This window comes from Diabrotica undecimpunctata, chromosome 1 (assembly GCF_040954645.1).
Source record: "Diabrotica undecimpunctata isolate CICGRU chromosome 1, icDiaUnde3, whole genome shotgun sequence".
In the NCBI taxonomy this organism is placed as follows: domain Eukaryota; kingdom Metazoa; phylum Arthropoda; class Insecta; order Coleoptera; family Chrysomelidae; genus Diabrotica; species Diabrotica undecimpunctata.
In genome coordinates, this window is record NC_092803.1 from 122,106,379 (window position 1) to 122,125,455 (window position 19,077).

General features: G+C 31.2%; 1 long non-coding RNA gene across 1 annotated transcript; it reads right to left on the minus strand.

The window, feature by feature from the left end:
- Nucleotides 1-132: 132 nt before the first annotated feature.
- LOC140440108 (uncharacterized) lies at nucleotides 133-18,716 on the minus strand. The gene is made up of 3 exons (XR_011950793.1): nucleotides 18,429-18,716; nucleotides 4,364-4,534; nucleotides 133-361 (listed from the first exon to the last, which is right to left on the minus strand). It is a non-coding gene; the product is annotated as an uncharacterized lncRNA (long non-coding RNA).
- Nucleotides 18,717-19,077: the final 361 nt, after the last annotated feature.

The following is a 19,077-nucleotide window of genomic DNA, read 5'->3' on the forward strand; positions in this document are numbered from 1 at the left end:
AAAAAATCAAGTCGTATAAACCACAAAAATAATTATTGTTAGTTATATCAAAAAAAAAAAAAGAAAAATAACATAGTGGACATCGTCTAACGATTTGGCACGCTTGTATCAGGCTAAAAAAACTAAAATTAATTATTTTATACTTTTATAATTATTTTAAAGAATATCTTTAAATTACACTATTTATTTAAATAAATATCATTACATTTAATTTATTTTAACTAAAAACTAAAATAAAATTAACTAATAACATATCACGTTAAAGCTTTTTTATGTAAATACGTCATCAAGCTGGCAATTATAAATATATTGAAACTTTTAACTGAATTGTACTTTCCACAGTCTTCTTAGGGTGATTTATCTAAAAATAAAAAAGTACAGTTAAAAAAAATTGTGAATAATCTACAATAATATACAGTGTAGTGTTTGATGAAAAAACAAAACCAAAACCCAGAGAATAAACAAGCATGGATGATCTGGATAAAAACCGGAACATATGAAAATCTAAATGAACACAAAAAAGAAAAAATGGGAGGCGATATAACTATATAATAACAAAAAATCAAAATGGATTAAAGGTCAAATGGAAGAATAGAAACAAATAATAAAGACAACAAAAACTGTACGATTATGTTAAAAAACAATATAACAACAATAAAACAACAGTACAACTTAAAATTCCTAAACAAAACTAAGGAAAGCATTTCTCTAACTTGTACAAAATTTAACAATGCAGGAATATTGGGGAAGTAGAGTTAAAAGATGAAAGAGAGGAGGTAGAAAAAGCTCCCACATACCAGGCAGTTATTGAAACAGTGAAAAGGTTGAAATCAGGAAACGAACATGACATAAACTTACACCTAGTATTTATAGATTTCCAGCAAGCTTTCGACTCTATAAATACAGACCAGCTCTTAATAAAAATGCAAAATATGAATGTAGCCGCAAAAGTGATTAGATTGGCAAAAATAATAATGGACAACCCTGTATCACAAGTTATAACAGACGGGGGAAATACAGAAACTATCAATATAGAAGTAGGAGTTCCACAAGGTGACAGCCTGTCTACACTTTTTAATACAGCACTGGACAGAGCGATGAAAAAAACTGGAATCAACAAGAGAATCATACAAAGCTCTTCACATATTAGAGGATACGCTGATGATATGGTCATAGTCACAAGAGACAAAAAAAGCTTGGAATACTCACGGATAACTCTGATAGAAGAAGCGAAACTTAGAGAATTAATAGTAAATGAAGAACAGACCAAGTATACGTTAATCTCAAAGAAAAATTGTAACGTAGGTAATAAAATGATTGAACAATATATATTCCAAAAGTAGAGACATTCGAGAATCTAGGTGTGACAATTGACATTTCAAACGACAGGGGCGCAGAGATAACTTAAAGAGTAAAAGCGGGCAATAGAGCATATTGAAATTACCGAAAACTACTAAAAGAGAGAAATATCAGCAAAAACACCAAAATAAAAATTTATAACACAGCAATTAGACCTGTCATAACATACGCAGCAGAGACAATGTGCCTGACTAATAGAGACGACGAGAAGCTAAGAATAATAGAAAGATCCTTAGAAGAATTCTTGGAAAAAAATTCAAAACAGAATGGAGAAGATATAGTCAAACATATTAAGGCTCAAAGGTTGAAATCGCTCGGACATGTACTAGAACGAGGAGAAGATATAATAATAAGGAAAATATTAAATTGGATACCAAGAAATATGAAACCCAGAGGGAGACCAAAGTGCAGATGGGTAGATCAGATCAGAGAAGATATTAAGAGAATGAATATACCTAACTGGAAAACAAAAATAGAAACCAATGGAGCTTAATCATCAATCGGGCGAAATCATACAAGAGCCTCTGAAGAAAGGCGATAGAGAAGAGGGAAACAAAAAAAAGGAGGAGTGAACATCGCGAAAAACTGATCAGAAAAGCTAATATTATTGGGCGTCTTATACTCCTGCTCAGGAGTGAATACACGGTGAGACAAATTTATTTGGAACAAATTTTGACCTTAAATAATGTTTTGGTTTGGTTCCGATTTTGATGAAATTTGAAACCTATGTATATTTATAGCGCATATTTAAATTAAAATTTACACGACTACCAGAAAAACTTAAGAGAGATCTAAGAGAGGATCGTTTTTATAAAGACTTGTCTTCAAGGTCGTTGCAAAAATCACCCTGTTGATATTTAAATTTAAAAATTAGTATTACTATTAATAAGTATCCGAAAATACTAGGGTTAAAATCGTATTAAAATTTTTTTTACAAAAAACTTTTATCAAAATCGGAACAAAACTAAAAAAATTATTTAAGGTCAAAATGGGTTCCAAATAAATTTGGCCCAACGTATATATATATATATATATATATATATATATATATATATATATATATATATAAGAGCGGACTTAACATAGGCTTAACAAGGTCTGTCTGAATATAATTCTTTTTCAGCTAATTTATTTCTATATTTCTATATTTTATATAGCAGCTATTTCCTGCCATATAAAATTGTACTCTGCCTTTTTCTTGTACCTTTTACGGAGTCAAATTAAGATTCCAGATCCCTTTTTTACAGCATTTTCCGTTGTTTCCTTATAACTATTATATTTTATATGTTCGATTAAAATATGTAATATATTTTATTTGTTAGAAACAAACACTGATTTCAGCCAATGGTCGAAAAATAAGGCCAAATCGCGTTCTGGTAGGGTAGATCAAAAGGTAGATCATAAAATTAAATGACATATTCTGGGACCAAAAATAGTTCGATTGAACCTAACTTACCTTAGTACAAATGTGCACATAAAAAAAGTTACAGCCCTTTGAAATTACAAAATTAAATTTGTATTTGTAATATTTTTTTCAATATATCGAAAACTGTTAGATAGAAGATTTTATATTGAAAATGCATATGTGGCTTTTTTATGACAGGAATATCTTTGTACACCCCATAAAAGTTTTATGGGAGTTTTGTCCCCCCCCCCCCCCCCCAAATGTTTGCATACTTTCCAATTAAATTATTATTATGGTGCCATTAGTTAAACACAATGTTTTTAAAATTTTTGCCTCTTAGTACTTTTTCGGTTGCTAGTTTTGAGATGGGGGTACTTTTTTTCTATGATGTTTTAAAAATTCTCCAGTCGGCTTTATAATACTTGTTGCTATGGATACTATGTATTAAACAGTAGCATCAACAATACATATTGTCAGTAATAAATATTCCAATTATTGTGCATTTAAGATTATTAAGAAAAACTAAATTTTTTATTACAATGGTGTACACGTTTTCAGAAATGGTAGATATGCATTTAATTCTGGGTAAGTTTGAGCAGGCTAAATAAATTAGGGTTTTAGATAATTATTGGTAATTTGGTAATTACAGGTGGATGCCAAAGGAATACTGCAGCAGCTGCAAAGGGTTATGCAGAAAAATATCCTAATAGAAATATGCTAAGCAACGATTATTTCTTTCCATTGATCGTCGTTTACGAGAGACAAGCACCTGAAAGAAATTGTAAAGTCAATGTTTGGGCAGGAATTGTAGATATAAACCTAATGGGGCCAGTATTTCTTTTAAACAATTTAAACGGTGAAAATTATTTACACTTTCTACAAAACGTGTTGTGCCTATTTCTTGGCCACCCAAAGGTGCAGATCTTAACCCAATTGACTTTTGCTTCTGGAGTTTTATGAAAGGGTACAAATATTTCGTACCAATTATGAACGAGCAACAACTAAGGAATAGAATCAAGGAAGCTGCAAATCGATTTCGTCGGAAGCCTATAATTTTCCTTTTTAAAACGGCGTCGAATGTGTATTCAAGAAAATGGAGGTCATTTTGATCATTTGTAAAATCCACCACATATTTGTAAATGGTCAAGTAAGATTATAGAGACCAGTAATAATATGAAAATTTATTTATATTTTAAATTTTGTTAGGTACTTAGAAATTCTGAAATATATTAAAAAAGCAGCCGCATCTCGATAAAAACTGGCTTATCGATAAAGTACTAAGAGGCAAAAAAGTTTTAAAATCATTGTGTTTAACTAATGGTACCATAATATTAATTTAATTATGGGTTTAAGGGAACAAAACCCACACAAAATTTTTATGGGGTGTACAAATTTCACTGCTTTTTTTAAGATATTCCTGCCATAAGAAAACCACATGGCATATTCAATATAAAATCTCTAACAGTTTTCGATATATTGGAAACAATTAATTTTCATTTTGTAACTTTGTAACCTTTTCGTTACACCCTGTATATTAAAATTTTGGATATAAATTATAAATTTTAAAACTGAAAAATAATTTACGATTATACTACTTACTTTTCCCTCTGTAAAAATGTTATCGGCTATTGTAAACCGTTCTACATTTGCCTCTGATCATCCTGTTTGGTGGATTACAAGGTATATCTACTAAAAATCTATTATCGATTACAATAGTACTATTTGTAGTATTTTTTGTCGCCGTATTGCTTATTTCTCCAAATCGGTTAACTAAAAACAAAATTTATTGAAATATTACAAGATAAAACACATATCTAGAAAACAGTATTTAAAAAGTTTCCGGAAAAATGTTGACTAATAATTTGCATTGTAAATTACCCCAGTTACACTAAAATTAGTTCATGATTCATGGGAATCTTAAAAAATTACAAATTGTTTTATTTATTAAAAATACACATTACTCTTGAACCATCAAGCAATACATTTTATAAAATTTACAATTAAAAAGACAAAGAAACTATTCAAAATTTATAGAAGGAGAAGCAAAAAAAGTGTTTCATCATGACTGAATTGATATGAGTGTTTAGAGAAACCAAATAATATGTTACTTGTTCAATTTGGATCTTTGTGCTTAAGTTTATTTAGCTTTATAGCTTTAGTATAAATTTCACTTTATTTAAATGAGCTACGGTTATATAAAATCATCTCAAATCAAAACGTGTCTCAAAATTATTCTTAGATCATCGCTCCATCCCTTTCGGATATGGCCCATGTTCCAAGTCTTTTTTCTTCTTCGTCTTTCAGTGATCTTAGCATGCTTGCGATCATATTGTTCCATAGTTTTATCAACCTGTTTTCTAAACAGTTCTACGGAAAACATTTTGATACATTGTCTTAAATGTTTCTTTGTATACTTAATAATCCCTACACACCACAGATATGTGCAGAGGAGTTACCTATGCGCAAAATTGGGTATGGCTTATTAAGAAGAAAACGATATTCGTCATTTAGCACGTCCCTCAAGTACAAAACCTTTTCCTTTTGTTGTACTGTTGAATTTATTGGATAAAACAATCAACATTGATTGATATACCAACTATTATATATTGTGAACTGCTCTGAATAATTTCTCTGTGTAGATGGTGAAAAATAAAGGTGGGAGCATACAACTCTGCTTAACTCATCATTTTTTGTTCCCTCGGCCTGTCTGATCCTACATCTCCTTTATCACTGAAGCTGATATTTTTTCATATTAAAAAAGAAAGAAAATTTATATTTAAATGGGAATAAGCCACAATTAAAGGTTAAAATACGTTTATTGACGTTTCAATTTCCACTTCGGAAATCGTTCTCAAAATACAAACATTGTTTTGTATTTTGAGAATGTTTGTATTTTCAGAACGATTTCCGAAGTGGAAATTGAAACGTCAATAAACGTATTTTAACCTTTAATTGTGGCTTATTCCCATTTAAATATAAATTAATTTAAAATGCCACAAGAAAATAGCTTCAGAACAATATTAAAAAAGAAAGAAGTTCATTCCAAATTTCTTGAAAATATATAAATGAACAACATTCAGAAAAATCTTCAAAACCTGGCTTATAAACCATTTATAATTCAATACATAATGTACATGCATTTACTACATGTGGTAACATTTATTGGTGTGGTCTATGAGTTGTTCGTTATGTTAATAGTTTAGGCGTTTCTCCACATGCCTGATCCTGGTGTCTTATTATTTTTACGTATTTGTATCAGAATGCAAAGGTCTTCTTACTATCTCCTAGTTCTATTTCTGATTGATCATCTGAAAGCTCCTACATTTTGCCATCTGGTTAGTTTTTGCTACTTTTTAATGATAATTTTTCTCCTTTATCCTTAATTACAATGACATTGTAGGTTTTCCTATTGTCATCTTTCTTCTATATTTCTATATAAACCATTTTTTTTTTCTATTGCAGATCTTCAATTTTATAACATTTTTCTTGTAGTATCGTCACATTTAATTTTGTTATTAAATTTAGTATTAATTTATGAGTAAAATTTAATCATGCATGCATTCTTGATTCTTTGTTATTCTATTTGTTTTAATTTATGTCTGGTCATAATGACAGCGGCATTCTTAATACTGATTCCTATTTCATCGAAATTGCAATGAAATGAATTTTTATCTGATATTTTCCTTATTTTATTGTTAAGCTCTAGTTTTGTTTCTTTCTGTATACCTGGATTTTTGTTTCTGCGTGACTGCTCTTTTATATTACATATTTTCTTTTCGGCGGGCTATTTGAAGGTGGACTTCTATAGTCAACAAAAACAAATATGGTAATTTAGAAGAGGACAGAAAAGAAAAAGAAACGATCAAAATCACCCACATTAAATAAATAGAATGAGATAATTAATTTTCTTAGATTTCTTACAATTTGTTCCAAAGGAAACAAGAAACACCAAATAACAACAGATGAAAGAACAGAATTCTTAGAACAAAGCATTAAACAGGTGCTCAAAAAATTTAAAAATCAAAAATTGTCAGGCTAATAGTATTTAATGTGGAGAAAATACCGAATATATTTATCGAATATTTTCCACACAAACCAAAACACAAGTATATATATATATATATATATATATATATATATATATATATATATATATATATACATATATATATATATATATATATATATATATATATATATATATATATGAAAGTAAAAGATTGCATTTCATTTCAATAGGAACTCCACCATTGCTCTACACGTGTTTCGAGTTATTCAACTCATCATCAGGAACACTTGTGGAAGTTCAACTGAAATGAAATGCAGTCTAGTATTTGGTCATTATAACCAAAATAACATTATTAATAAACATTACAATAACATGTTATTTTGGTTATAATGACCAAATACTAGACTGCATTTCATTTCAGTTGAACTTCCACAAGTGTTCCTAATGATGAGTTGAATAACTCGAAACACGTGTAGAGCAATGGTGGAGTTCCTATTGAAATGAAATGCAATCTTTTACTTTCATTTAAACGTCTTTCTCTACGTAAAGAGCGAAAAAGATAAGTAATTTTCAAAGGTGAATCGTAGATGCATGTTAAAGTAAAAGGATACTTCTAGCGTCGTTAAAAGTCTCTAGTAGGAGGCTTTGAATTTGCGGTTCACCTAATTTACTATCAGAGAGAGGTCTCTGGACTTCTTGTTACTTCATATATATATATATATATATATATATATATATATATATATATATATATATATATATATATATATATATATTATCATCATTCCTAGCATATTCTACCGATTATAATGTAGCCTCCCTTACATATTCATTCTTCATATCAGCCCACGATTGTCTAAAATTCGCTTTTCTATGCCATGTTGTACCGGCTTGTTTCATTATGTCATAGTCCCATCTTAAATTTGGACGTCTTCTGTCTCTTGACTCCTCTTAGATACCACAGTGTAATTCTAGTAGACCACCTATTGTCAGTTCTTCTCGCTAAATGTCCCGCTCACTGCCATTTTAAAGATTTAATTTTATAGATTACATCAATAACCTTGATTTTCTGTCTTATCCATTCCATTCTATTTTTTCGATCTGTCTTTGTTATATCTAGCATTCATCGCTCCATTGACGTTTGAGTGACTTTGAGTTTCGATATTATTTTATTTTTTAGTGTCCAAGTTTCGCAGCCGTATGTCATGATTGGTAGTATACACTGATCGAATGCTTTTTTCTTCAGGTGGATTGGCATCTTCGATTTGAATATAACTGCATTTCTACCAAAAGATGTCCAAGCTAGTTTCATTCTTCTGTTGATATCTGGAAGTAAAGAGCCAAATTGATGTATTAATTGTCCCAGGTATACATACTCGTGAACTGTCTCAAGTGCGGGGTTGTTTATTATTACATCTACTAGCTCGTTGTATACAAGCTATATGCTCCCAAAGAAACTGAAGCTGTTTTTACGTAAATATCCTTTTTGTGTGGCGGATCATCCCATTCTTGATTTGGTTTTACAGTTTCTAGTGTGACTTCGCTGTTTTCAATTCTTTTTTCCATTCTTCTCTCTCTTTAAATGTCTTCCTATATTTCTAATTCCCATACTTCTTAAGTATTCTTCCACTTGTTGTCTCCATCTCAGTTTAGATCTGCCTCTGATTCGTTTACCTGGTGGTATCCATTCCGTTATAACTCTTAACGGATTGCTCTTCTCTCTTCTCATTATGTGTCCATACCTTCTAATTCTTTGAGCTTTTATTGCTCTAACTATGTTCTTTTGACTCATTTATTCTTGTATTTCGTGATTCATCCATTGTCTTGCATTCTCTTCGTTTTTCCTCTTTGGTCCCAGTATTTTTCTAAAAATCTTCCTCTCAAAAACTTTCAATTACTCTTGCAATATCTCTTACTGTTAATGTAAATATTTGTACAGGTTATACTACTATTGGTCTTATGGTCGTTTTGTAGTTTTCATTTTTGTTTTCGGCAAAGCCGAAAACGCAATTAGACTTGGTAAAACACGCAAGGCGCCAACAATTAAGGTTAGACTGTAATAATAACAACTAGAAAAAAATTTGCTCAAAATACCACAAAACAAGAAAAAACGACCAAGGTACTTTGAAAAATTAACATAGAGTTTACAGAAGACTAGACCAGAAAATGGCTGTATAGAAGACAAAAAATTTGAGACAAACCCTGTAACAAAAAGACAAAAAAGAAAAGATAGAATATAACATTACAAGCCGTTAAAGAAAGCATAGTAGTCTGAAAAATTACCTTGAATGCCACAAAAAATCAAAGCCCTGGTTTAACACCGAAGAAAGGGATCTAGCGTACGAGAAGAGGAAAAAATACCACAATACTGGAGTAACAAAATACCAAACAACTACCAACAATACAGAGATACAAGAAAAACAGATGAATTCTATGATAAAGAATATAAAAAGAGAATATTAGATGTTTTGCCAAAGCAATGGAACACGACTTATATGGGACACAAAGAAAAGCTTGGAAAATACCAAAAGGTGGGAAAAACTCGTTAACGAATATAGAAGTTTAAATAAAATAGAAACAGAAGAATGGAACGAATATATAGAATTGTAGAAGTGGAATACTATTACCTAAATTTTAGTTTATTGTAGCTTGAAAAAAAAAAGAAAGAAAATGAAATAGAAATCACTAAAGAGGAAATAAGGAACATTATTCATATTTATTAAAAAGCAGAAAGACTCCAGGCTCAAATGGAATAACGAATGAACTCTTTGAATATGGAGGAGAAACGCTGAACGAAAATATTGAAAAGCATGTTCAGGAAATATTATACAACCAGTGTCTACCAGACCAGTGGAGAACGACTATAATAATACCAATATACAAGAAAGGAAACAGGAAAGTTTCTCCCAATTATCGAATCAATATCTTTACTGAGCACAACTCTTAGACTTTTAACAAGAATACCTGCCAATAAAATATGTAATATATATATATATATATATATATATATATATATATATATATATATATATATATATATATATATATATATATATTTACATTTAGCGAAAACAACAAGGCTTTCGATAAAGTATGTCTGCAATATACGCCATATACATACAAATTGCCGAAAAAGCTTTGATATATAATAAACCTGCATATATGTGCTCTATATATTCGACTAAAGACTTCGATTTTTGCTGATTAAAAGATGTGTTAAGATTACTAAAAGATGAAAATGAGCTCAACAAAATGATGAATATAACTAAAGAAATTAATACAAAGAGCAAAATCAGAATAAAAAATGATAATGAGCTAACAGGAAGTAGAAATCAACTCAGTAATTCATCAAACTGATAGCTAGAGCCCATCTATCTATATAAAAGATTAGGCCGACAAGTTACACTGTTTGTCAGGTAGGGTAACTACGCCACCCGTAAAAGAAACTCGAACTTCCAACATTGAACATTTCAATCATATTTTGTTCCTGGAACGATACGTTTAATTAATCATACTAATAATATTAATTACATATTAATATAATTAATAATACGATTATTTTTTTCCCAAATTGTCAAAAATATTAGTTGCTGTAATTTTAAGATCAGATTTAATAAACAAAATAATTTAAAGCTTTATGTTAGCTAAGATTTAAACTCCTAGCGCCACCTAGGAAAAAACTGGCATAAATAAACTTATCTGACAGGTAAAATGTAAAATATGTATTTGCCAAATAAAGTACCGAATAAGAAATTATATGGAAGATAAATTTTAGTTTATTGTAGTTTGTTATTATGTTGTAGGTTATTGTTGTAGTATAATGTTTAATGTTTATAAGCTTGGTGCGAGAATATAACATAATATTTGAGACAGAATCGACCATTTTAATCTTTGCAATGATGGAGACTGTTTTAGGAGATTTAGATTAAGTAAACAGACAGTGATCTATATTCTTCCCTATCCGTTTCGGACGGTGGCTATTAACAAGGCTATTTTGACTTTGTTTACGGCACCTCTGAACAGTTCGGTCGATGTTAGTCCGAACCATTGTCGCAGGTTATGCATCCATGAGTGTCGTCTTCTTCCCGGTCCCCTCCTACTGTCGATTCTTCCTTGGATTATTAACTATAGCAGCCGGTACTTAGTATGCCTCATGAAATGTCCGAAGTACTTAAGCTTCCGTTTCTTTACGGTGAAGATTATTTCTTTGCTTTTGCCTATTCTCTGCATTACTTCCACGTTAGTGATGTGGTCTGTCCAGGATATCCGAAGAATACGGCGATATATCCACAGCTCAAAGGATTCTAGTTTCTTCAGGGTGGCTTCTGTTGTGGTCCATGGGTCCGTGTGGTCATCCGAAGTGATCTATATTATGAGAATATATTGTAAATAGTTGTTAATAAACGATTAAAACAGTAGATATTCCACTTCTTTTTCTTAACTTAGTTTAGGCATTCAATGATTTCATAATCTTGATAATTAAAAAAAATCTAAAAGACACTGGTGCTATTGATTAAATAATAGCAGTATAGGGTTCCAAAAGGAAAAATATGCAAGTAGAAATAATTATGTATTTGTTATAAGAAGTTTAAATGGAGATAATAGAAATGGGATGTTACTTGGAGATTCTGATTCTAAGGAGTACACTAAACAATCAATGAAGAAAATTTCTATAATGAATTACATATTAAGACCAGAGATGTAACCAATTTATGCATGGAAGAGATGGTTTAGGTAGTATTTTATCCAATCAAAGTGGCTGTAAATTTAAAAAGAATCAACCGGTCTATATACAGCCACATTATATAACCGAGCGAGATATTAAACAGAAGACAATTTTGAATATGAATTGCTAAATGCAGATATTATTGAACTTTCTGAAGTTGAAGATGTTTGAGCTAACTTTATATAATATTTTAGTGCCATGGAGAAACCTCAGAAGAATTATTAATATACATATATTATTTTTTTATTCGTTATTATATTTTTCTTACATAATTTAATTTATTCCTGCCACCACAAATTGTATAATCAAAAGAGATACTAAAATATTAGTGTGATTTCTTTGACAATTAATTAAATATTAGTGTGTTCCGAAATAAAATTTGAAAGTTTGTTGATTTCTAAAATACTGGCTGTGAATAATTTGGTGATTGGTAAAAAACATAATACAAAACTGGTGCTTTCTCAATAAATGAATTGCCAAACTAGAATTACGCTGGTATTTTAACGTAGATCGATTTCATAAGATCACTTTACGTAAAACTTCAGCGATTTCCAAAAGTAACTTATTATGAAAGTTGTACAACGGGCTAAAATATCATTTTGCTGTCATCCTAGCCTTAAATAAGAAAAAATCAGAAAAAATTGAGTGGTATAACTATAGATGGTAATTGGTTCGATCTCCTGTCGCATGGTGACGAGTAAAATCACTAGTTACATATAATTTAGTAATGAAAAAAATCATAAAACGAATTAAAAGTAGAGGACAAGGGGTATAAGATGAGAGAAACATAAATAAAAATTCTGTGCTATGCAGAGGATTTTTATTTGTTATGCCGCTATGATGATTAGAATAACCTACGGCGCATAACAAAGACATTCAACATGGTGGAGAAGAACAACAGAAGGAAGATATATATATATATATATATATATATATATATATATATATATATATATATATATATATATATATATCAACAGACAAGACCAAATCCCTGATAGTGGTAACTATAAACGGTAAAGGTAGAAAATGTAAAAGAGTTATTAACGATGAAATAATTGAACAAGTCTCGATAATTCAAATTTCTTGGAGTCAAACTATCTAGCTATTGAGATATTAAAAAGAGCGTCCCAAAACAGTCAAACAAAGCGGCTTACATATTAGGATGCCTGAGTGATGTAATATAGAAAAATAAATCTATGAGGCTCAAAGGAAAAGTACGTATTTATAAATCGTGTGTAATACCGATAATGACTTTGTGACAAATATGACATAGTACGTTGGGAAAGACAGAGAAGATGAGAATTCGGCATGTCATGAAAATGGACAGAGGGAGAATAGCCCAAATAGCAAAAGATTCAAAACCAACAAGCAAAAGACCACTAGAAAGACCCTTTAAAGCATATAGCTGTCAGTCAAAAAAACAGCTACGAATACAAGTTTAAAATCGGTAAAGAACAGGGCAAGGAGCTTAATATAAGAAGAACAAGAAAATTCCCTGAATACTTTTTTGTTAAATTTGATTGTAGATGAAATTGTGAAGAGCGTGAAAATACAGAAATAATACAGACTACGAGAAAAGAACTGAAAATTAGCTGTACCGTTGAATCAATAATTATTGCACAAAGTGAGGATGACTACTGCAATATGCATAATATGATAATTTTAACACCAAAAACAAAACCATAGTAATCTCAATAATATTTACGTAAATTAGCAATTAAAAACAAAACGATTGAACCAATTAACGAGGTAAACTTTCTAGGTATTATTTTCTTAAACAGAGGAAACTCTATTTAAGAAAATAATTGGATACGGAGTAACACAAAGTTTATTAACAATAACTTAAATGAAAATACTAGAATATTATAGAAGTAAAACTCATAATAAGAAACAATTATTTATTAAGGGATATACCACGGAATTAAGATATAAGGCACATATGCAAAATTGAATGACAACACATTTATGAACAACAATTGGAATTGAAAAAAACTCAATAGTAATTAATATTAAAGTATTTTTAACAGTTTCGTTAAGTAAAACTAGTTAAAAAATAAGTAGTATGTGAACTTCGACAGTGAAAAAGGATTTATCAATTTTATCAGTGCTACTAAAGGAACAAATCGATCAACAAAAGTTATAGTATCCGTGTCAATCTAGCAGACGTGACGTGAATAGCAGAAACCACCTTATAGTATCTATAATATTAGTAATATATCCTATAAAATATCAAAGGAATAGAAATAAAGTCATTTACATTATTGAAGAAACTAAACTTCATGAGTACATCATAGCCATCGGTTCACTAGTTTGTCCACGTAACTTATCCTTCGCTTCCAGAATTACCAACAATAGAATATGTTTATACAGTTCTTCTAAAAACACAGTAGGTTCACTGCTTCCTTCTCACATATATAAAACAAACTCAAGTAAAAATAAGAAGACTAATCACTCCAGCTCAGAGACTTGTGATATAAAATGCTTGCCCTACTGTTCCACACACGTTAATTATACAAGAACTGCATATGATGGGTAGAAATGCTATCTCAAAAATAAATTTTCTAAGAGTAGTGGCACACTCAGAAACTTTCCAAAACGTATTAACTACAGTAAATGCATCTAATAACGAAAAAGAACTAGAATGTTCTGAGAAAGCTAATTTATCCACTTCTAATGCACACTTAGAAACTTCACAAAATATAATATTAACTGGAGTAAATGAATACAGATACTAACAACCAAACAGAACAAAATATAAAAACTGACGAGAACATGACAGGATCTATAAACAATACAAGTGAAATAACACCAGATCAATTGGCAAACAAAAGTCGAATGAGCTCAAACCACACTGCATTTATAAAACATATCCTTACACCGATTTAAAGAACGTGATTAAAATCTACTTTAAACATGGCAAAATCACTGGAAAAATTAGGTACAAAATTAAATGTAATCTATTGCAATTATTATATTAAATGCAATTTAAGATTTGCTGATGATACTACACGTATAGCAGCAAATAAGCAAGAAATGTTTAATCTCCTGCGAAGAGATAAGTACGAAAGCAATAAAGTTGGTCTGAAAATCAATAAAGCTAAGACAAAAATAATCGTGGTCAACAGATTCCACACTATTCAACCGACTAACATGATACAGGAATGCCAGATAGTGGACAGTTTTGTTTATCTCGGGTCTAGTATAACTAAAGATGGTAACTGTGAAGCAGAAATTCGAAGACGTATTGGTATGGCAAAATATGCGATGAGTCGCCTAACTAAAGTTTGGAAAGACAGATATCTCTCAAAACACCAAGATGAGACTGGTGAATGTCCTTGTATTCTCAATACGGGGCATAGACTTGGACTCTTCGCGTACGCGAGCGACAAAAAATTTATGCTTTTGAGATATGCTGCTGGAGAAGAATGCTGCACATACCTTGGACAGCTCATATGACAAACGTTTCCATTCTAAACCAACTCGAGATTAAAAAAGGCTGTCCACAATATGTCTGCAAAGTACTCTGCAATTTTTCGGTCCCCTGGTTCGCAGAGGTGACGATAGTTTGGAGAAAATAATTGTTTCTGGAAACGTTCCGGGGAGAACATCAAGAGGACGATCACCAACTAGATGGTCCAACCAAATTACGAATTCAGCTGGAGACACAACCTACAGAGCAGCTGAAGATAGAGACCAATGGAGAAAAATTGTTAGGAATATTGGAAGAAATCACGACCCTCAGTAATGGGGAAACGACAAGAGAGAGAGATAGTTAAAAATATTATGTTCTACGACACGGTAAGGTACCGCTACTTCAATCAAATACGGAAGAAAATTCTCAGAACCACAGAAATTTATTTCTAAAGGAAATCGGCAGCGTGTCTAGAAAAACAAAAGAAGGAAAGAATGGGAGAAATAATAGTAGTTAAAAAGATAACACCAAAAGCAACCAGCTGATATGCTACAGATACGTACTGCGCATTGATACAGGTAGAATCTCAAAACAAGTCCTGAAATCGAAACCTGGATGACTTAATAGCCGATCAAGAAGATTGGAAATCAAAATACTTTTTAAACGGATATACACACATCAAAATAATCTAGGGGACACCTATATTAATAGCTTTAAATCAATGTTAGCTCCAAATACAAAAATAAAATTATGTTTTTATTATTTTTTGTTGTTTTTTTTTTATTGAAATTGGTAAAGTTTCAATAAGCATTTTTTGTCTATAAGATAAAAAGTAATATTTCTTCATTGGTGAAGATGATGATTTTCGATTTTATGTGGATTTTTATGTTGTTTTGCAATTTCCAATAATGGAGAGACATCATTAAAATCGCAAAACGGATTGGCGTGTAACCAGGATGATTCAAGCTGGCAGAAGTCAAAAAGACGTTGCTGAGGTCCTCCACAAGAACAAAAGTGTCATTAATCGTTTGTGGTTAAGGTGTCGAGAAACTGGTGATATTACTGAACATCATACAGACCGTACAAGGATAATCAACAATATTAAAGACCGTTTTATTAGTTTGCAGACTGATCGCACTGTAACTGTATCACAATTACAAATGAGGCTGCAAGAGACCGATCAGGGGTTTGTAGGTCGTTAAACCATTAGAAATAGACTGCATGAAGTAGGGTTAAATGCTTCAAGACCTGCGAAAGTTCCTGTGCTATCTAGGGTAAATCGCGTTCATCGACTTCAGTAGGCACAAGAACACGCAAATTGGGTTAGACGCGAGTGGATCTTTACTTCATTCACAGATGAGCCCTGAGTTGGATTTGCACCAGATACAACATGCACAAGAATTTGGAGACGATCTGGTAATGTTGAACGATTGACCACCACCGTGTAGAAGGTTCGTAGACAGCAAGGCAGCAAAATAATGGTATGGTGTGGCATCACTCTTGGCGGAAAAACCAATCTCGTTTGGGTGGAACGGTTTCTAAATGCAACAGACTGCTGCGATATTATTCTCGAAGCTATTGTTGTACCCTTTGTTAAATAATGCTGGTCACCAATATCAATTAATGAACGATAATGTGCGTCGATACAGTAAAACACGACAAGCTGATGAAGATATTAACAAATATTGGAATAAACACCTGTGATCTAAGAATTATTAGCAATCTTTACTGGAATCAAACATCGTCTATCCGTACAGAAGAATCCGATGATATTAAAATCAAGCGTGGGGTCCAACAGAGATGTATACTATCACCCTTGCTGTTTCACATTATACTCTGGGGAAACCTTTCAAGAAGCAGTAGAAGATGTTGAAGCTGGAATTCGAATTAACGGAGAATGTATCAATAACATCTGACACGCGGATGACATGGTGGTATTCGCTAACAGTTATGAAGCCCTACAAGAGTTAATGAATAGAATCACAGAAGTGAGTCAAAGATATGGACTTTCACTGAACATTAAGAAAACATAATGTATGATGATCTCTAAGAAGGAACAGCAAATTAAAAGAATCAGTGTGAATGGTAAACCAATAGAAAGAGTAGAATCATACACCTACCTTGGTACCAACGTCAATGAAAATGAGGCTTTCGAAACGTAGCTTTGTCGTAAAATCCTGAAGATATCCTATACCGACCACGTTACTAATCAGGACGTTTTGTTAAAAATGCAAAAAGAAAAAGAGTTGTTAACTACAATAAAAACAGCCAAAATTGAATACCATGGCCACATCATAAGGAACAGCCAAAGATATGGGTTGCTGCAATTAATTTTTCAAGGAAAAGTAGAAGAAAAACTAGGACCAGGAAGGCGAAGAATTTCCTGGCTGAAAAATCTGCGTACGTGGTTCAACACAACAACCACAAATCTTTTCACAGCCGCAGTTTGCAAAATACAGATTGCCGTGATAGTCGCCAACATCCAAAACGGATAGGCATTACAAGTGTGTACAACGAATGTGCGTCCGCATACTGCCAGAGTCGTGCAAACATTTCTAGAAGGTAATGAAATTGACGTTTTACCATTGCCTGCATAATCGCCAGATTTAAATCCAATTGACTACGTATAGGACATATTGGGCAGACATATTTTACAAAATATTGCGTTCAATACAAGACAGCAACTGCTCGAGAGCCTTTTAATGGAGTAGAACAGAATACCGCAGCATGACATCGACCATCAAATCATGAGTTTGCCTTACAGATCTAGGACAGTAATCAACAACCGTGAAATACACTATACTAACTCAACCTAAAGACTACTTTGTTGAGAGTTAAGAAGCAACAAATCAGTTTTTATTTTTTTTTTGATACCATTTTTTGACTTATGTAGTTCTCTTTTAATTTTTTTAAGAGGTATTGCCATAATTCTAAAAAAAATGTATATTTTCTATTTGGGACACTTGTTCATAAGCTTTTTTTTAATATTTGAATAAAATTATTTAAAATCCTTCTGTAATCTCGCATTTTGTTTTTGTTCCCCACATTATTTTGATGTGTGTATAATAATAAGAATAAGTTTTTGATACACATAAGAGATTGGCAATATAAAATATCTTATATTATGAAGAAGGGTATTAACCATACCGACAAAACTATTGTAATCGAAAAACTAAATTAATTTAAAAATTTATAATTTAAACAAATTTTTTGGTGAACAAAACACTAAAAGATTCCAAAAAAAATAAATGATAGGTACGTTATTGTATCACTTAAAAATAATTATAAAGTCCCATTTAAATATTATAATCAGTAACGTTACAAATAAGAATGTAGTATTATAAATACATTTTTATTGGCAATTTTGTATAAATAATATAAGCAAACAATAATTTATTTGAGTTTTGAAATAAAAAATATAAGTCTGTGAACCTTAAACAGCTTGTAATAATAAACAAACCAACCAAACCAGTTAATTATTAATGACCTGATTAAGGTTAAGATATAAACTCACATTGTTGTGGATGGTTCTTAATATCCTCAAATTCATCAGGATAATAAAAATTTCCATGTGGAAGGCTAAGGCATACTATTAGAACAGCAAAAAACACCAACGTCTTCGCTACAAAATGCATCGTTTCACTAGATCTACCGCCACCACACTGTCACTAATACCTGCAGTATACTATAATACCGCGCTAATACTATATGTATATTATACAAGTAAAAAGAATACCACCTACCACTGTTACCGTCTTGACATGATTTAAACAGCGTCAACAAAACCAGATAAATCGGTGATGTTTTAATGCCTTCTAATTATTCAAAATATAAACATTTTCTTTAGGAACGATTAATCAAATTTGTTCTCGGAATATACAGAGGCGTCCGGAACAAGAGATAATGTAATTAGAAAACAAATTAACTTCACAGGTTATTTATATATACCTAGTGTAATTATGTTGTATTCTGCATTAAGGTTCCGTGATAGTTCACAGTTTTTTTCATTAACGTTGATTTAGGCATGAACAGATTAATTCAAGAAGAACTTGAGGATGATATTTATGGCTGTTTAATGTGTACTGAAAAATACTAAAAGAAGATTAGAACAACTGTGAAAGTGCTGGTGGCTTAATGGAAAAGGCTTAAGGCTAAGTAGAATG